This window comes from Balaenoptera borealis (assembly GCF_965194805.1).
Source record: "Balaenoptera borealis genome assembly, chromosome: 5".
Taxonomy (NCBI): domain Eukaryota; kingdom Metazoa; phylum Chordata; class Mammalia; order Artiodactyla; family Balaenopteridae; genus Balaenoptera; species Balaenoptera borealis.
In genome coordinates, this window is record NC_138862.1 from 109,292,902 (window position 1) to 109,314,434 (window position 21,533).

A 21,533-nucleotide genomic window follows, 5' to 3' on the forward strand; every position below is an offset into this window, starting at 1 on the left:
ATAGCCAGGACATGGAAGCAACCTAAGTGTCCATTGACAGATGAATGGATAAAGAAGATGTGGCACATATATACAATGGAATATTACTCAACCATAAAAAGAAACGAAACTGAGTTATTTGTAGTGAGGTGGATGGACCTAGAGTCTGTCATACAGAGTGAAGTAAGTCAGAAAGAGGAAAACAAATACCATATGCTAACATATATATGGGATCTAAAACAAATGGTTCTGATGAACTTAGGGGCAGGACAGGAATAAAGACACAGATGTAGAGAATGGACTTGAGGACATGGAGAGGGAGAAGGTTAAGCTGGGGTGAAGTGAGAGAGTAGCATTGACATATATACACTACCAACTGTAAAATAGATAGTGGGAAGCAGCTGCATAGCACAGGGAGATCAGCTCAGTGCTTTGTGACCACCTAGAGGGTTGGGATAGGGAGGGTGGGAGGGAGACGCAAGAGGGATGGGATATGGGGATATATGTATGTATGTGGCTGATTCACTTTGTTATACAGCAGAAACTAACACACCATTGTAAAGCAATTATACTCCAATAAAGATGTAAACAAACAAACAAACAAATAAATAAATAAAACTTGTTGTTACCAGTGGGGAGAGGGAAGGAGGGAGGGGCATGTTATGGGTATGGGATTAAGAGGTACAAACTACTATGTATAAGATTGATAAGCAACAAGGATATATTGTACAGCACAGGGAATTATAGCTATTATCTTTTTTAAGTTGAACTATAGTTGATTTACAATATTGTGTTAGTTTCAGGTGTACAGCAAAGTGATTCAACTTGCCTCCATAGGTACTGCAAGCTACTGAAAATGGCATAAAACATTGGCATAATTCATTTGGTGCAAAAGTAATATAATATGTATGAGTTAAATCAAGAAGCCAAATGCTCAAGGAAAGGTAACATACAAAGAAGCAGTGGCAGATATATATGCGGTGTTCTACTGCACCTATTTTCTTGAGCTGTTAGAGCATTTGAAATTATGGTGTTCATACCAAATATTTCTAAAATTTTGTAAACTCTGGTAGTGTGCAATTTGTCTAAAATATTTTTTTTCCCATTAAACAGTTTATTACAACACGACATCTATTGTAATCAAAGTGGTGCTGTTTACAGTCATTATCATATGTACATTTTTAACAAGAACAAACTACCATAAAACAAGCATTTACTTGAGGTTTTTTTTCAATTGCCTGCCCATTATAATGGCTAAATGTATATAACCAGTGATAAAGTTGCAAAAGCTATAACTTTTTAAATCACACAGGTTTCCTTCATATAAAACAGGTAAGCAACATAAAAAAAAATAGTAGAGCTACTGGTTACCATTTATGCAGATTTGCTTTATTCAGATCTATTCCTGTTCATTTTATCCATGAATCCTTACAGGTTCAGTTCAATCACAAGAAGCGAGCTGCTGGACAAGCATCATTTTTCCCCCATGAAGACTGTTTTGTCTTGGAAGTTGCTCTTCCTTCAGCTTCTAACGATGAAGATACTCGTGCTCTCGGTCACGCTCTCGGTCCCGGTCCCGGTGTCTCTCTCGTTGTCTGCTTCTCTCTCTGTAATAATCATCATGATGATCTCCACTGTGGAATTTACGACGCCGACTCTTTTCTCGTGATCTACTATGATCCCTTTCTCTTGATCGTTCACGTCTTGATCCAGAACCATAAGACTGGGATTCAGTTCCATGAAGGCAATCTTGCAAAGAGCTAATAAGAACTTTGCAATGATCATCAGCAGATACTTTGGATTGTTTAATTAAAGAAATTGCCGTTACCAATGTCTCAATAGCACTCCCATAATCACCAGCACTGGCATCAGACACAGGTCTTGAAATAGCACTGCTTGAGATTGCCCTATTTCTATTCATGATTTCTTCAAACTCAGCTTCACTCAATGGTGTTCTTGCAGTATCCATTTTCCTTCCAGGAGGCCCACAGTCACCCCTATCATATGGTGGAGGCTGGCCACATGGATCTGTTGGTGGTGGCCCCCAGCTATGTGGTGTAGGCATGCCGCTGTTAGTTGGTAGAGGAAAGAAAGCCGGGTTCACATGTGGAGCTGGTGGTGGGGCACCTGGAGGAGGTCCAGGAAGATACGGAGGAGGAGCGAGCATAAGGGGTGGCCCAAGAGGGCCAGGTAGGTGAGGCGGAAAGGGGCCTGGAAGTGGAGGTGGTCCCTGTCGTGGAGGTGGTGGACCAGGAGGGGGGCCGTAGCCTGGAACTGGAGGTGGAGGAGCAGGAGGAAGCCGACCCAATGGAGGCTGCCCAAAAGGTTGTCCAGGAAAAAGAACTGGTGGTGGAGGGCAATCTCCTCGATTAGGAGGCCCAGCTAAAGGAGGAGGCAGAACCTGACCAGGAGGTGGAGGACCTGGTGGACCGGCTGGGCCTGGAGGACCCAAGGTTGGACGCGGTGGAGTCTGTCCAGCTGGAAAAGGTGGAGGTGACCCTCCTGGTCCTGCTGGTCCAAGAAATCTGTCCCCACTAGGAACAGCCCCTGGAAAACAGGCCTGTCCTCTACCACCTTGTGGAAATGCTGCACGTGAACTGCCTCCCGGAGGACCAGCTTTACCTTCCCCAGACATTTGTCCTGATTGTGTAGTTTTCCTGGATTGCATTTCAGATTGACTCAGGAACTGTTTATTGCATGGAGTTACAACAGGATTCTGACCATGAAGTTCTCCTTTAGGCAACAGATCCATTAACTTTTTTGAGGATGCTTCAGATCCAACACCAAGAAGGGCAAACCCCTCTGACTGGCCATTTGCCTGATTTTCAAAAAATTTTATCTCCAAAATATCAGTTACTCCCAAAGAATGAACTGCTTCAGTTAAGTCTTCATCTGTTGTCCACCATGTTAGATTTCCAATATACAATGCAATTCTCTTTCCAGTATATGTATAGACAACATTTGGTGATGCTCCTTTACCCACATCATCACCAACAGTTGGTGGGAGAGTATCCATGTAATCCTGATCTTCTGGGGCATCTCCATTATTTGCAGATGGAGAGATGACATCATCATACAAGTCTATCTGATCATGCCCACCATATTCATCTTCCTAGTTGAACTCTTTGCCCACATCCACGTAAATGTCTGTGTGGTCCACACCATTCGCTATCTTCTCTCGGCCTAGGCTGCCTCCACCCGCTGCCTCCTGCAGGTCTGCCCGCAGCGGTAGCAGCAGATCTCTGTCTAAAATCTTAACATAAAGGATAAAACACAGAAGGCAAGGAAGCATTATGCCTACGTCCACAGTCTGTGGTGATATGGCTTCTTTGTGAATTTGTGCATGTCTTTCTTTTCTCCTATTCCATGAATGCTCCTATTGTTTCCATACTTTCTATTCTTCACTTCTTCTCTTACCTTCATTTATTTATTTTTTACTTTTAACAGCTTTATTGAGGGATAATTTATATACTGTACAATTCACTCATTGTAAATGGATAATTCAGCGATTTTTAGTAAATTTCTGCAATTGTGCAATCATCATCACGATCCAAGTTTGAAATACTTCTTTCACTTCAAAAAGTTCCCTGTGTTTGTCTATAGTTGATTCCTGATCCTACTCCCAGCCTCAGGCAACCACTCATCTGCTTTCTGTCTCTACAGTTTTGCCTTTTCTAGAAATTTCATGTGAATTCAATTAAACTATATGTTGTCTTTTGAGTCTGGCTTCTTCCACTTGACATAATGCTTCTGAGATCCATCCACGCATGTGTATCAATTGTTCATTCCTTTATGTTGCCTAATAGTACTCCATTATATGAATATAACATATTGTCTTTGTCTTTTAGGGCTGCTATAAAAAAATACCACAGACTGGGTGGCTTATAGACAACATAAATTTATTTCTCACAGTTCTGGAGGCTGGGAAGTCCAAGATCAAGATGCTGGCAGATTTGGTGTCTGGTGAGACCCACTTCCTTGTTCATAGATGGCTGTCTTTTTGCTGCACCCTCACATGTCATGAGGGGTGAGGGATCTCTGTGGGGTCTGTTTTATAAGGGCACTGATCCTATTCATGACAGCTCTACCTTCATGACCTAATCACCTCCCAAAGACCGCACCTCCAAACACCAACACACTGGGGATTTGGTTTCAACACATGAATTCTGGGGGGACATAGACATTCAGTCCATAGCACACATTTTGTTTATCACTTACCAGGTACTGAGTACTTGGATTGCTTTCACTTTTTGGCTCTTATTAATAGTTTCACTATGAATATTCATTTCTCAGCTTTGTGCTGACAAATGTTTTCATTTCTTTGCATGTATTCCTAGGAGTAGAATTGTGGGGTCATGTAGTTAGTGTATGTTTAACTTTTTAAGAAACCATCAAACTGTTTTCTAAAGCTGCTGTGCCATTTCGCATTCCCACCAGTGATGTATGAGGGTTCCAAATTCTCTGCATCCTCACCAACACTTGGGATGTCCATCTTTTGATTACAGCCCTCCTAATGGGTATACGTCCTCCCTTTTCAATGCCCACTTCCTTCCTTTTTACCCTCTTATTACTTTTCTTCCCAACTTGTTCCTTTAACTGGTTGGGCTAGTACTGCAGATATTTTCACTTGTATCAAATCTCATTGCTGACCAATTCTTAGTGACAAATAGCCAAGAAATGATGCTGGTGTGGATTCAAAGATTAATCCCCTTTGGCAATCTATCCTTCATAGCTGTTGATGTTTTTGTTACAAATGCTCTGGTTTCCCATGTCGCAGAGTAGAACAAGCAGCTTTTAGGACCACAAGGTATATCTGTTCGGAATTAATAAACTCTATAATTAGAGTTTAATGACATTATAGTCACACCTGTAAGCATCTACCTCCAGGCATCTAGAAGTGCTCACCATCTCCTATATACTCTCCATAGTATGGAGGACTTGGAGGAGATCCTGTATTCCCTTAGTTAAGAGAGAAGATTTACTTTTGCTAGTGTTCTGCTCTTTTATTTTTATACCTTGAGTGTTTTGTTCCCTCGGCCTGAAGTGAGTGCCTGTGAGATGAGTTTCTCTGTGTTCTGCATGGTGCCCGGCCCAACGTGACTCAGCTTTGCAGGGTGGGTGTCAGCAGTCCTCTGGGAGCAGGACTTCTGCACCCTGTGCACCCATTAGAATCACTTCCTGAGCTTTAAAGCAATACTCTTGTTCCAGTCCTACCCCAGACCAGAACCTCAAATGACTTTGGAAATGCAAAAATGGTGGAGGGGCTAGTTTCCTGTCCCCAAAATAGATTTTTCAAAATTTAGTACTTAAGGTTATAAAGATATAGGAAGAAACAGGCCAAAATAATTACAACATGAAGTTAAAAAGTACACCTTGAAAGCCATGCTTTAGAGGTAGCTGGGAAGTTGTGGAATTAGATCTGGTTTTGGACTCAGAAGATCAGGGTGAGCATTCAGACTCTGCCCTTGATAAATATTCATAAACCAGTCTGCTCCCAGCTTAGCCCTTCCTGGCTGCAATTTGGGGGCTTGTCCTTGTCTGTGATAGTGTTAGGATCAAAGGGATGATCTACCTAGAAGTACTTTAAAATGATATTTTTTTCAGAGCGTTTCACATCTGCTAATTATTTATTTTCAACGTATTTTATTAAGGTTGTCTGGCCTCACTTTACCACACACAATTTGGGTTTATTTTTATCTTGTTTATCCTCTTTTGATTGGGCTAAGAGCATTGGTTCTGGAGCCAGACTGCCTGTGTGCAATCCCAACCCAGGCACTAATTTGCTGTGGGATCTTCCATTCTTATCCTCCTTTAACCTCAGTTTTCTCCTCTGTAAAATGAGCATAAAAATACCCCATGGTTCTATAAGAATTAAAAGAGGTAATGATTGTGAAGCACTTAGCACACTCCTTACATATTGGGGACCCAAGAAGTGTTAGTTTTTCTTATTAGAAAGAGTGAGTGCTTAAAAAATCCAGCAAGATCAGGCATTTTATGGTAATGGTTGAAAGGGCAGTTGCACCCTAAGTGGTCAATTTTAAGAGATTTTAACGTCTTGGGTGGTAATTCAACCGGCCCCAGGGTACATTTTTTAGACACCTGCTTCAAGTCAATGAAATGTCAATATTTGTAAACAACTTTATTTAGAGTTTATTTTCATTATTGCGTTATTGATTTTTCCTTCCATACAGAGCATGTCAAACGAAGCATTTCATACAAGTTTCAGGTTCTAAAACAAAGTAAGGAATTACGATTAACACCTTGTATACTATCAAATTATAAACTTGTACGGATTGAAGAAAACCTATTTCCCTAGAACTGCATATCTTAAATTACCAAAATGATACATTCTCTAAAAAACTTTTTATTATGGATATTGTCAAATAATCCATAATCCATAAGGTCAGAGAGAATAGTATAATGAACCCACATGTGCCCACCACCCACCTTCAACAATTAACAACGCTTAGGCATGACAAACATTTGAAAGTGCCATGTAACTGAGAGGTAAAGGAACTCCAGTTAAACTGAGTTGATATATTCTTGTTAAAAAAACATCCAAATAATATAAAAGTGTGTGAAGTACAAACAGAATACCCATATTTCCAATCATTTTTAAAATAAACCTTTTAATAATGATGCTGTTTCAGTCAGGGCTTATAAAGTCACGCAGTGTCATAATTTAATGAGTGATGGATAAAAATTCTGGTCAGATCCTCACTGGGGATGGTTCTGATATATCAGTTACTTAGAAAATCTGATCTTTTCAGAGTAAAGCCCTTTAGCTGCCTTTCTGTTTTAGATCACCATAATTTACTTCTTTCTTGATAGATACGGACTACAAATTTTACAAGTTTTTGCAATGGCTACAGAAGGAAATAAAGACACGGATACATAGCAAAATAAATGACTACAACTGTATTAAGGGATGGTTGTATTCTAATGATGCTTTGGGTGAGGGATTACAAGTGTGAGAAAAAGAATGCTCGTTATCTCCTGCTTAGGTTCAAGGACACCGTACTGGATGAAAGGTGATTCCAGTATTCACATTTAGTGCAGATTCTGAGCTGTACGTTGAAGGTTATGGCTTGAATTTTTCCCAAATTAGGTACATAGCCATTTCACCGTGCGAGAGAAAATGGAAATTGAGGTCACATTTCAACTTGACATCTACACAACCAAATGGCAGATTTAGCCTTCCAGAAAGCCCTTTCCCATTGTCCCAACGTCCACTGAAGATTTCGTTTGTTTACCTTAGGCCTTGGGTACACCATGACATTTTATTTTAGATTTTGCAGATGTCTTAAGGCCTCTATATCCTTTTTCATTTTTTAAAAGAAGTGGTTGTTTAATGGTTTTTAATCTGATTCCACTAATTAATTTTAATGTTTTCTAATTAGACTCGATTTGCAATTTTCCAGAAATATTTGATGAGTCATCTTTTGCACCATCCATAATATTTTCAGCGAGTTTTAAAGAGATTTCTTAAAGAAGTATTATTAAAAAATATTATACAAATTAAATTTAGATTCTATAGACACAATATGTTCTAAAGTACTACTCACTGGATTAGTTCAACAATTGGGCCACACAGGATGTTTCATAAAATTTAGACACTAGAATAACATCTTAAGGCAATAGTAATTTGATTTTTTTCCTAAATGTGTTGCCATAGATTTTCCTAAATGTTTTACAAACAGTTATTAAAAGCACATTGAGAATCCAAATTCCCTTTGGGCAAAATGTTTTAGTACTTAACTTTCATTTAGTTCAAAATTACTTATGGTTAGAGTTGCAGAAAAACATCAGAAAATCATAACCAGCTATCACAACACTACGTATTTAAATCAATGCAGTGCAATCTCATCAGAGGCACCTCAAGATGCCTAATAATAAAAATAAATAAAAACAATGAGTATTATTCTTCCCTACACTACAAAAAGGGGAACATTTTAATTTTAAGTTTATTCTAAACAATTCAAAGTCTTCTCTGAGATGCTAATGAGAAACTTCCAATGATTGGTGAATTTTTGCAATGGGCTCACTGCCATAGAGAGAGCAGGAAGGTTTGGCGAAGGAATTCTTAAAGATTGGGGGATGCGAAGATCTATCTGGAGAAAACATTGATTATGAAACTTGTTCTATGAAACTTGTTCTAAGTCCCAGTTCACAATCACAAAAAAAGCTTTGTTTATAAAATGAAAACATTTAGGATTACCTGAATTGGAACTCAGACAATTAAATTTTATATTTTGAAGGATATGCAAATAGGTAATTGACTAACTACTAATGTATTTGGAACGCACTGAAGAGGGAGTGTATGAAATGAGCCAGCTGGTGGATGAAAAGAGCCGAAGAATTATGTTTTATTTCTATTTAATGTTTCATTTTAATTGTGCCTCTAGGTAACAGGCTTATAAATGGAAAGCCTGTCTTTTGTATGGAAGGTAGAATTACTCTTCTAAAAAAAGTTAAATTGTAAGAGTTGAAAAATACCTTCAAGAGAATAAATTGTCAAAGAAGAACACAGAGAGAATTTGCCAATGCAAAATTATGCTATTTCTGTACCCAAAACTATTTGTATAAAAATGCAAATTAAAGTTAGCATGTGTTTTAGTTGGCTTAAAGCAAAGGCAAGCTTTAAGATTTTCTTTTAAGCTCAATTTTAATAAGATCTTTGGTCTGGATTATAATTAGGCATCTTTCTCTAAATCCATGCATCTTCCTTGCAACCACCATTTTTCCAGGGATAAAAAATTTCTGATGGGTGCTAGCTGAACTGGTACAAGGCTGTTGAGCTTGGGTTTATATATCTAACTCATAATGTGCTGCCATGATTCTAGACTGAACACATTACTTCCAAGATTTGCACCTTGTTTCTGCTCTCAGTGGGTTTAAACTTAATGTGCCACCTGCTTTATTTGGTGCTTTGTTTACCATTACTTCTGAATAAAAAATTTTAAACTACACTGAAAAAAGAAAAAAATATGTATTTTATGACAATTGTCCTTTTTAGGGAGATCAAGGAAATGGCACAGTTCTGAGATCACACAGTTTTGATTTCTTTATACAAAAGAGTGTAACAAAAGAGTGTAAAGGGCAAGTAACATTCCTACTTCCTAACTGGGTTATCAACATTTGAAAGTCATTGCACTGGAATAAAACAAATTTTCTAAAGTATTTCAAGGATTGAAGAATACGCAAACTTTTAAAAATTTGCCTGTTTATCTGGTATAAAGATGGTATAAAGGTATACCATCCTTTATAAAGATGGTATAAAGGAAGCTAACTCATGCAGATGAATGAGGACAAAAAAATGATGTGTATTTTTAAAAACAATGACAAGATGGCCATCTTTGGACAAATGAACCATTTCAATGGAGACCCATCTCTTAAAGTGTCCTGTGAGAAAGAGGAGAACTGGGAGGTAAAAGAACTCCAATCAGACTGAGTTGATTTGCAGAGCATGGAAATACTACCCCCTCCCCCGACTCAAAATCCTGCATTATTTGTTTGCGCAAGTCTCTCTCCTTTCTTGCCTCTCTTCTCCAATTCCACTGCTGCTGCCTTGGTTCCAGCCTTGTCTTCTCTTTCACGGACTAGAGCTCCCTTGACTTTAATCTCACTTGCTTTCGAGTCAACCTCCACTCAGCCATCAGAGTGATATTTTTATCACAAAGGTCCCCTTGGGTCATTTTCAAGCTCAAAATTCTCCAGGGGCTCCTATCTCTTGCGAGAGGGAATCGAAACCCCTTAAATGGCCTATCGAACACTTTCTGACCTGGCCCATGACCACCTGCCCAGCATCATTACTGCCATGCTCCTCATGCAATACAGAACTACTTGGAACCCCTTACCCTTGAGCCTTTGCATGTATTCTTTCTCTTTTCTGGTTTGCCCTTTCTACCCTTCTTCTCATGCTTAGCATCTGTTTGTTCTTCAAGCATTTCTTTTTCCTGAAATGCTGAACTGACCCCTTTCTGCTCCCACCATTGCCTCTCCCAAAAGTTCAGGCCTCTTTTTCTGCTCCCCTGGTACCGAGTGCCCTCTCTGTAGTTAAGCAGGATGTTATGCTGTAATGTTTTGCATGTCTATTTCTCCAATAAGCCATAAACTGATGAAGGTCAGGGAGGACATCATTCCCTCTGGGGATTTACAACCCACAACGCACGATTCCTTAACACTGCTGCCCAATAAATCTTTGTTGAGTGAATGAATATGTGAATAAATTGTATGAATGGAACCAGATAAAACAGAGAGCCTGAAAATGCCACATATCATTGAGAATTCACTGACCTGGTGATTTTCTGTATTTAGAATTCAGATTTTGACCTTAACTCCCACGAAAGAAAATCTAGCAGGTATTAAGAGCAGTTGATTTCCAAAGGGACTTAATGGCTTAGATTTTGGAGAATCATGAAGGGATAAAACCATGAACACTATTTGCTACTATAGAAAAGACTTCAAATATATTAAAAAAACCCACAAAAACAACATTCACTGTGCTTACCCTTTCCTGTAGACAAAATAAAATAATGACGGAAAGCTCAGAGTACTATTTACAGATGTCTTAAAGATTTAGGGCTGCATATCAAGGCTGATACTGGAAACATCTTGGTTTGGCACATCAGGTGACTTCAGAAGAAGGCCCACTGGGGAGACCTCAGAGTCTCTAGAAGGACTGGAGGCTGGAAATGGGGCAATGCTGGATCCATGAAAGATGGGACAGATACCAGTCCAAAGTGGAATCATATGGCAGCAAAAGCATAACAAGGTTGAAGGAGAATCCAAACAATGCTCTGCAGTTCTAAAGTTCTTTTCATCCTACGAGCTCAGAGGGCTTTGCTCTAGCTTTCTTTGAGCGAGAAGCCTTGGGTCTAAGGCGAGGAGACTAATCTGTAAGCAGAAATTCTCAAGGGCGGTGAGCTATATTTTATGATCTGGCAGTCGTCCTAATTATGAGCTCCAATAAGTTGCTAAAATGTTTTTTTCTAACCTGTGTGACGTTAACTATCACTTTATTTGTTCAAGTTGAGAAGGGGATCTTCACCCCCTTCCTAAGCATTTTTTGGGCTTCGATTTACAGTAAGACCCCATTGTAGGTAAATTTACAACCAGATTTTTGCCTTTCAACATGGAGTAAATGTTTCACACCCTTTTAGTTAAGAATGACTGATAAAAATGGCATCTTGTGTTGAGGAAGTGGTAGCAAACTCATACAGAATAATTTATTTAAAATCAGATGTCAAGTTCCTTACTCTAGCACTCTGTACAATACTGGTTGAATCAGAGAACCATATCTATTGACTGCCTATGTGTTGGATACTGGGGTAGGCCATGTACTAAATTTCCAAGTCAAATGAAACAAAATCCCCATTTTCAAAGAGCTTAGTTTAATGAAAGAGAAGCAGAATAGGTCACCATTTATGAGACATTATGGTAGGTACACTGAACAAGCATGTAAGAAGTATTGTGGAGACTCACTAAGAAATGGAGCCCAAACCAGATGTGTGTGTTTGTGTGTGTGACAGTTTCTTGGAACTGAGTTTTGAAAAACAAATAGGAATTACTATTCTTGGTAGAGGGCAGCATGTATGAAGGATATAGGCTTGAAAACACATTGCTTTATACAGCTCATGTGGTGAAAGGGAAGAGTGCATGGGATGGAGGGGGAGCGGTGGGAGACGAGTGATGAACAACAGGTGATATCACAGAGGGCTTGGGTGTTAGGCTAAGGAATTTTAACTTTCTCTGGAAACTCATGGACCCACTTAGGGTTTTAAGCAGGGGAAGGACAGGATCATATTTACATTTTATTAAGGTTCCATTGGAAGATTTAGGGAAGCCAGCTTGTAGTAGAGTGGAATCAGAGGTAGAGAGACAGGGAAGACGCTCTTACAGCCATCCTGGGGAGACATTGGTGAGGCCCGGTCCTGAGGCAGGATATGTGGGGTGGTTATGAGAGAGGACTTGGTGACAGGTGTGCGTGTGTGTGTGTGTGTGTGTAGATGGATGTATTTGCATGCATGTGCACTCACACAACAGGGAAGATGTCAATTTGGCTTAATAAATTATTGCCAACTTTTGAAATGTTTGGTTAAAGGGAAGCATTGTCACACATTTCTTCAAAATCTACTTTTGGTTATAATCTTCAATAATACAATTTACCTGACTCATTGTATGATAACTTTCCTCATGATACCTCAGTTCATATCATATTCACTCAGATGATGCCAAATCTTGTTTTACAGACAGAACCATGAGCCACCAACAGGCAAGATGATATACCAATGGCACTTAAGTGGCAGAGCCAGAATAGTATTCCTTGATTCTGAGCCTAGAGTTTGGTTCACCAAACACACGTCCTCTAGGGTAAAGCTGGTATATCTGCTCTTTCCTGGGGTGTGAAGGTTGTGTTTGGCTCTCTTATCCCTTTGACGGAGATTTTACAACTGGTATCCCTAGAAAGATTTCCTTAGTAGTCCAAAGAAAGTACTCTGTGGGTAGAGCCGAGGCTACTTGCTTTGGCCTGGGAAATCCTATCTGGTCCTGACTGATAGCTGCAAAGAGAAAGAAGAGGTTTGCTAGTGATTCTGTGACCTGGCTGAATGGTGTAAGTTTAATTCCTGGGTTCCTTGTCCTTATCCTGGGCCCCTGTCTGTTTATAAAGTTATACCTTATTGTTAGGAGAGGTTTTTAATGTTTTTTTGGTTTACTTTTGAGTTTCAACTGGGTGAAATCCTTACACAAACCTCTGAGATTCAGAGAGATTCTGGTTCTTGCCATAGTAGGTAGTGGAGGGATGCAGGACTTTCCCACAACACCCCCCAACATGTGTCCAGAGACTGGGTGGCCATTAGCTGGTGCCTGGATGGGGGCTGGGCCAGAAAATCTTCCAGCCCTAGGACAGTGATTGGTGTGTGTGTGTGTGTGTGTGTGTGTGTGTGTGTGTGTGTGTGTGAAGATCCTTAACTCCCGGGGACTGTATAGAAATCTGGGATGTACGTGCAGTTTGAAAAACAAATTTGTAAAAAATATTTTTGTAAAAACAATGGAAAATAAATCAGAAGGTTTTTTTTTTTTTAATGAATTTACTTATTTATTTATTTTTGGCTGCATTGTGTCTTCGTTGCTGCGCACGGGCTTTCTCTAGTTGCGGCGAGTGGGGGCTACTCTTCATTGGAGTGCGTGGGGTTCTCATCGCTGTGGCTTCTCTTGTTGCAGAGCACGGGCTCTAGGCGTGCAGGCTCAGTACTTGTGGCACGTGGGCTCAGTAGTTGTGGTGCACGGGCTTAGTTGCTCCACGGCATGTGGGATCTTCCCGGACCAGGGCTCAAACCCGTGTCCCCTGCATTGGCAGGCGGATTCTTAATCACTGAGTCACCAGGGAAGCCTTAAATCTGAAGATTTTTGATTAGTAGGGTTCGAGGTGCTCACGCCCTTCCCCAGGAGGAGGGGCAACACATTTTTTTTTTTTTAAGTGGAAAGTTTAAAGCGTAATGGCTTTAGAATTTCCTCCAGGCCCAGCTCTTCCAATTTTTCTCACTGTCTTTCCTGCTGTCGTCTTCACCAGCAGCCCTTCCCAATGGAATGCTTTTACTAGAAGACTGGAACCATAAAGCCAACGCTGGCCAAGCCTGTCTTTCCGTAGGCCAGGGAGTCTGCAGCCTGTTGCTTGAGGTTCTGCCAGTGACTCCAGCTCTTTAAACCGTGGGCCTCTGGATGCAAAGTTGACCAGGCAACAGTGATGCTGGCTTCACAATGTAATGGGTGTTCTGTTTTTTTTTTTTTTCTCTCCTTTGTTTGCAAAGTCAACTAGGCAACAGTTATGTTGGCTCTCCAGTGTGATCAGTGTTTTGTTTTTTCCATCTCAAACAGACAGAACATAGAAAATGCCACTTGAAAAGAATGGAAAAAACTGGCTGTGGATTTTAGTATGGTCTTCAGATTAGAGAGTTCTGGAATGGAAATCTGAAGACTGAACTCAGAACATAAGCCTTCAACAGTGATATAAGTGGGATGATATATATAGTTGGATCAACAATTTAAAAATTTTTTATAGTTATGTATTTATTTTAATAAAAGACAGCTGTTATATACACACCTGTGAACAGCTATTAAGGCTTAGAATGAGACAATGATGTTTTAAAAAGGAGTTCTTTTAAAGAAAAATGGTCTTTAAAATAAAAATGATATTCTAGGTGGTGCCCAGTTGTAGAGGACTTTGTGATGTGTCCTTGGCACACTTCTTCTCCCATCCTGGCACAGCCATACTGACTGGGTGGGCTAGGAAATGATCCTGAATGGCTTAAACCATAAGTGGAGTTCTAACCCCTTGCCACAGTGATTGGTTTAGGCATGGGCACATGACCTAAGATGGTCCAATCAGAGTGAAGCTCAGGAATTTTCCTCAGCGGTTGAAGGAAACAACCCTCTCATTCCTTCCAGACAGTCTTGTGTGTGGAAGGGAGGGCTTTGCAGGGAGGCAGGCAGCCATTTTTCTCCCTCCACAGGAAAGCCGTCCTCAGGATGAAGTAGACGCATCAAGGAGGGCAGAACCTGGAGAACTGTAGAGAAAGGGAGCCAGAGCCCCACTCAGACTCTAGCCTTGGAATTTTCAGCTACCTGAGTCCACATATTCTCTTTGTTGTGTTGTTTTCTGCTGCTTGCAGCTGAAAGTGTCCTAATAGGGCAGATGTAGCAAAGTGAGGAAGGCAGGACACCACTGTCTGAAGTTTAGGAAACTCAGGCTTAGAGAGCAGAGTCCAGACTCCTCGCCTTGCAGTCAGATCTGTATTAATAAAAATGATAAAAATAGTAAGAGTAGTTAGCATTCACTGAGGACTTACCATGTGCCAGGCACTGTTCTTAGCACTTTACGTAGGTTCCCTCACTGAAACCTCACAACAACCCTATGACAATGGGAATCAGAACACCTGGATTTTTGTCCCATCTTGCCACTTACTGACTGATGACTTTGCACCCATTCATCTAGTTTCTTAGTGTGTTACTTATCTGTCTCAGAGGCATGTGAATGCTGAATGAGATAATGTGATCTAAGCACCTTAGTGTGTTGCCTAAAAAAGTTTACATCTCATAACCCATCACTCTCCTCTGAAAATTCTCTGTTCTAGGGCATCTAACCAAACAGTTATGCAGATATAAACATATGCAGTACTATATCTTACGTGAGAAGCCCTCTTTTCTCCTCTCTGCTCGTCTACTTTCTCCCCTTGTTTCAAAGCTTAGTTCATGACACAGCTTTTCTGGAAGCTCTCCCACCACTCGCTAGCTAATACTGCCTTCCTTGCATGGATTGATTGCCTGGAGCCTTTGCTGTCTGTCCCATCCTTTGGCCCACATCACATGCCATCTTAGTTGCTATTTAATTCTTGATGTCATGTTTTCTCACAAGATTGTAAATTAATAAAGGACAGTGACCTTGTACTCTAGCTTGTAACTTATCACTCACTGGGTGCCATGATAACTCAATGACTTAGAGAAAATCCTTTTTGCCTTGAGTTAACCAAGTGCACACCTGCTTAGAAGAGATGTAGAGAAGAAAAGTCATTTTTTGTCAAAGGCATGAAAACTAGTTGTTTTTTGTTTTTGTTGAATTTAGTTACCTGTGTACTTGGCTCTTACCCATTTAACCTTTGGCTTACATTCCCCCCCTTCATCATTCCCCAGATAATACAAATAAACAAATAAAAATCAAACAATAATGACAACAGCCAGAAAAAAGAAAAGAAACCTCCCCACACAAGCTAGAAGTAGCTAGGGATTCATGATGACAGGAAGGATACTAGTGAGTGGGTATAGTGGGAACTGCCCAGAGCTGACTTTTCTTCAGGTATCAAGGTTTGGGGTGAGAGTGAAGATGTGGGTAGCCTGTGGGAGGAAAAGAGAGGAAATCTTTGGAGTGTCTGTGGACATAACCATCTTCTTCTTCCTCAGTGCATTCCAGGCTAGTGGTTAAGGGCTACTGGTAGAGAGAGGCTCAGGTTCTGAACACACATTTTATAAGGTTCTCTGAGTCTCTTTGAGTTCAGAGTATGTGCTGGATAAACCCAGGATGGTGTTATTTAATCCAGATGGGCACCAGACCTTCTTGTTTTACTGTCTTAAATGCCATTAACATTTATTGAAGCTCAGTAGTTTTTCCATGCCTGTTAAGGGAATCGTAATACATGATGCCTATGTTGTCATTTCAATTAACTTTAAAACTTGAAAACCCCAAACCATTGCTTTTCATAAGTATTTTGCTGGTTTCTTTGCTTTCATGAGACTTGTTGACTTTGTACTCAGGATGACTCATTTTCAAAACACAGAGTGGTGGAGACTATGGACGTGCCAGTAAAGTAGAAACCAGGGCTTTGCCCTTTTCAATCTAAGGGGGAGATGAGGCTGTCTTAAATAATAGATAATAATAATAATATACCTCATGTGTATACAGTGCTTTATAGGTTTCAAAACACTTTCACATTTTTTAGGTCTGCCTTGACAGGACGTCGAGTAGCAAACAATCATTATGGGTGATCAATATGATGAAGGTGCGCTACTCTAAGCAGGACAGGAGGGAATGCGTGTGACCTAAGCTTTTAGCTGGACGAGCGCAGAGTTCACGTCATTTTTCAGTTAGGAGACACGTACATTTTCTAGTTGCAAGAAAGGGAAACAGAAGCCACCCCCTGGGTTGGATATGATCTGGGATTGATGGAAGCTCAGTGGGCAGCTGCATCTCAGCACCTTTGGCTTTAGGGCAGGCTCAGGGGTGAGGGAGCTCTGTTTTCTTATATCACTGTGATTAACTGTCTGATAAGTAGTAAAAAGTTGGTAAAAACATATTCTAAATTATGGAGGAAGTAACTCAGATTTTAATCTCATATCCTTGGATGGTGAACTGACAAGCCTGGTTCTCCAGAACAATGCTCTGTGCAGGGTCCAGATGAAGGCAAGTACCATGAATAACAACTACCATATGTATGGATAAAGAAGATGCGGTATATATAAAATGGAATATTATTCAGCCCTAAAAATGAAGGAAATCCTGCCATTGTGACATCATGGATGAAACTTAAGGGCATTATGCTAAGTGAAATAAGTCAGACAGAGAAAGATAAATACTATGTGATTTCACTTATATGTGGAATCTAAAAATTTAACTCAAAGAAACAGAGTAGATTGGTGGTTGCCAGGTGTTGGTGGGGGTGGTGAAAATGGGGAAAGGAGATCAAAGGATACAAAGTTCCACTTATAAGATGAATAAGTTGGGGGATCTAATGTACAGCATGGTGACTATAGCTAATACTGTGTTGTGTTTGAAAGTTGATAAGAGAGTAGATCTTAAAAGTTCTCACCACACACACACACACACACACACACACACACAATGATTATGTGAGGTGATAAATGTGTTAATTAACCTTATTGTGGTCAACATTTCAAAACATATACATATATCAAATCATCATGTTGTACACCTTAAACTTACACATTGTTGTATGTCAATTATATCTCAGTAAAGCTTGGGAAAAACCTCTAAACATGAACAAAAACAAAAAACCAGCTTTCATGTTGAGCACATAGAGTGTGTCAGGCACTGCACTAAGTACTTCACAAGCATTATGCTAAATTATTCTTCACCATAACTGTGAGCTAGTTACTATCATTGGTCCCCTTTCACAGATGGAGGTACTGAGGTTTAGAGAGAGTAAGTAATTTACTCAGGGCTACCTTGGCAGTCATTGATGGAGTTGGGATTTAAATCTATGCTTCCAGACTTTAATAAAGCTCAACATGCTTAATCATTGTGTCATATGTGCACACAACAGTGCCAAACACTGATGGCAAAGCTCATGGAGGGGAGATCTGCATTGACTTCCACAGATACCTGTCAGAATCAGAAGCAGGATCAAGCCCTGTGGTTCAGGGACCACAGGTCAACAATCCACACACTGAATGAGACATAGGGTGGAGAGGAGGATGGCAAGGAACTTCAACTTTGGCAGTACCAGAAAACACAAATTAAATGTCAATGAATTAATGTGTGTTTTTACATTGATGTAGCATTATCACCATATATGTTTTAGTGAGTAGATTATGATGATGATGGCTCTGAATGAATCAAGCCTCCCTGAGTCTATGCCATTTTGCCATGTAACTTTGCCATTTCTCCTGTCAAGAGGTGGAGTTTGTTTCTCTACTCCTTTGAATCTGGGCTGGCCTTGGGACTTTCTTTGACCAGTAGAATATGGCAGAAGCGTTGTTGTGTGGGATCCAGAGCTGAGGACTTAAGGGGCCTTGTGGCATCTGCTCTCACCATCTTGGACCTCTGAGACTATTATGCTGTGAAGGAATCCATTTTAGCCTGTTACAGGATGGGAGGTCGCTGACTGAAGAATAGAGTGGAATAGACTGAGGTCTCTGTTAAGAGCTAGCACCAACAGCAAGACATGTGAATAGGGCCATCTTGGGCCCTCTAACCTCAGTCAAGTCAACAAATGGATGATGGCAGCCTCATGAATGATCCAGGCAAGACCAGCAGAGGAACTGCCTAAGTTGGCAACTCACTGAATCATGAGAAGTAACAAATCACTGTGGTGCTAAGCCCCTACATTTTTGGGGTGGTTTGTTATGCAATAACAGTTTTGGCAATTTTAATAATACTTAAAATTTTGTAACACTTTATAGCTATTTTCATAAAAACCTTGATGTATGCCAGTCAGAGATGGAGAGTGACTGGCTCAATGCCACATGGCTGAAAAGTATCGGAACTTGTATTAAACCTGGGTCTTGATACTAAGTGTCAAATACTGGAGGATGAACTCCAGTACTCCTTATTTCCTTCTATTAAAAGAAAAAATAATGTTGGTTCATTTGGAAGTTGACTTAATTATGTATTTAATAGATTTGGATGATAGGTATTAAATACAACTACCAGTAGGTAATCATTTAAATGTCTCAGGAAGGGGTCAGGCCGAGGCAGCCGCTCGGAGCTCTTGGGCGAGGCATGGAGCAAGGGCCAGTGGGCAGCGAGTGGGGCTGGGAGCATGAGCGGGAGTGGCTGAGGAGCCGGCAGCGTCTGTGCAAATCTCTGTGTTTTATAACGTATTGTTTATTTTTATTTTTTTATATATTTCTATTTTTACTTTGCTTTTCTGTTGTTCTGTTTCTTTTCTCTTATTTTTCTTCTTCTTTTTCTTCAATATATTTTTCTTTTTTAAAATATATTTCCATTTCTACTTTGTTTTTCTGTTGTATTTTTTCCCTTTTTATTTTATTTTATTATTATTATATTTTTTATCATTTTTATTGGTTTGTTCTGTTTCCTTGCTTTATTCTTCAGTTGGCACAATGCTTTGGTTTTGTTTTTAGGTTATGTGTTTTTGTTAGTTTTAATCCTAATTGTTTGATTTCATTTTTGAGTTCTTCTATTTGTCTGGTTGTTCTCTTGCTTTTTGTATTATCTGGCTCTGTTTTTGTTTCTTTTACGTGTGTGTGTTTCCTTGTTTCTGTTTTTGTTTGGTTGATTTTGTTTTTACCATTTCTCTGGGGTTTTGTTTGTCTTTTTTTTCTTTAATATATTTTATTTTTTTAATATTTCTATTTCTACATTGCTTTTCTGTTGTTCTGTCTTCTTTCCCCTTTCTCTTTTTCTCTCTCTCTCTCTCTTTTTTTTATTATCATTTTTGTCAGTTTGTTTTGTTTCTTTGCTTCATCCCTCAGTTGGCACTCTGCTTTGGTTTTGTTTTTTGGTTTTGTGTTTTTGGTTTTGTCAGCTTTCTTTTTAATTGTTTGATTTTGTTCTTGGGTTCTTTTGTTTGTCTGATTGTTCTCTTGCTTTTGATTTATTTGGTTTTGTTTTTGTTTCCTGTGTGTGTGTGTGCGTGTCTCCTTGTTTCTGTTTCTGTTTGTTTGATTTTACTTTTTACCATTTGTCTGAGGTTTTGTTAGTCTTTTTTTTTTTTTTTTTAAATCCCCTTTATTGCCAGGATGAGTGACTTGTGGGGTTGTGGTCCCTCGACCAGAAGTCGGGCCTGAGGCTCTGGGGTGGGAGCACTGAGTCCAGGATGCTGGACCACTAGAGAATTCCCAGCCCCAGGGAAGACTAATTGCTGAGAGCTCTCATGGAGGTCTCTATCTGAATCCAAGACCCAGCTCCACCCAACTGCCAGAAGCTCCCAGTGCTGGACCCCTCACACCAAACAACAAACAAGACAGGAACACAAACCCACTGATCAGCACACAGACTACCTAAAGTCATACTAAGCTCACAGACACCCCAAAACACACCACCTGACATGGCCCTGCACATCAGAGGGAGAAGACTCAGCTCACCCACCAGAACTCAGGCACCAGTTCCTCCCATCAGGAAGCCTACACAAGCCACTGGACCAACCTCACCACCGGGGACAGAGAACAGAAACAAGAGGAACTACGACCCTGCAGCCTGGGGAAAGGAGACCTCAAATACTGTAAATTAGACAAAATAAGAAGACAGAGAAATATCTTGCAGGCAAAGGAGCAAGATAAAAACCCACAAGGCCAAATAAATGAAGAAGAAATAGGCAAACTACCTGAAAAAGAATTCAGAGTAATGATAGTAAAGATGATCCAAAATCTTGGAAATAGAATAGAGAAAATACAAGAAATGTTTAACAAGGACCTAGAAGAACAAAAGAGCAGACAAACAGTAATGAACAACACAATAACTGAAATTAAAAACACTCTAGAAGGAATCAATAGCAGAATAACTGAGGCAGAAGAACAAATAAGTGAACTGGAAAATAAAATGGTGGAAATAACTGCTGTACAGCAGAATAAAGAAAAAAGAATGAAAAGAATGGAGGACAGTCTCAGAGACCTCTGGGACAACATTAAACACACCAACATTCAAATTATAGGCATCCCAGAAGAAGAAGAAAAAAAGAAAGTGTCTGAGAAAATATTTGAAGAGATTATAGCCAAAAACTTCCCCAACATGGGAAAGGAAATAGTCAATCAAGTCCAGGAAGCGCAGAGAGTCCCATAGAGGATAAACCCAAGGAGAAACATGCCAAGACACATATAAATCAAGCTATCAAAAATTAAACACAGAGAAAAAATATTAAAAGCAGCAAGGGAAAAGCAACAAATAACATTCAAGGGAATCCCCATAACTTTAACAGCTGATCTTTCAGCAGAAACTCTACAGGCCAGAAGGGAGTGGCAGGACATATTTAAAGTGATGAAAGGGAAAAACCTACAACCAAGATTACTCTACCTAACAAGGATCTCATTCAGATTCGATGGAGAAATCAAAAGCTTTACAGACCAGCAAAAGTTAAGAGAATTCAGCACCACAAAACCAGCTTTACACAAATGCTAAAGGAACATCTCTAGGCAGGAAACACAAAGGAAGAAAAACAAATCCAGAACAATTAAGAAAATGGTAATAGGAACATACATATCAATAATTGCCTTAAATGTAAATGGGTTAAATGCCCCAACCAAAAGACACAGACTGGCTGAATGGATACAAAAGCAAGACCAGTATATATGCCGTGTACAAG

The 21,533-nt window shown here is 39.9% G+C and overlaps 1 long non-coding RNA gene and 1 pseudogene across 2 annotated transcripts in view; one reads left to right on the forward strand and one right to left on the reverse strand.

The window, feature by feature from the left end:
• LOC309629969 overlaps positions 1 to 21,533 on the forward strand; it is a 401,911-nt gene that overhangs the window by 175,109 nt on the left and 205,269 nt on the right. The window lies entirely within an intron of this gene.
• On the reverse strand, positions 465 to 13,078 carry LOC309629164 (cleavage and polyadenylation specificity factor subunit 6 pseudogene; annotated as a pseudogene). Its single transcript has one exon. The product of its transcript is annotated as a cleavage and polyadenylation specificity factor subunit 6 pseudogene (transcript).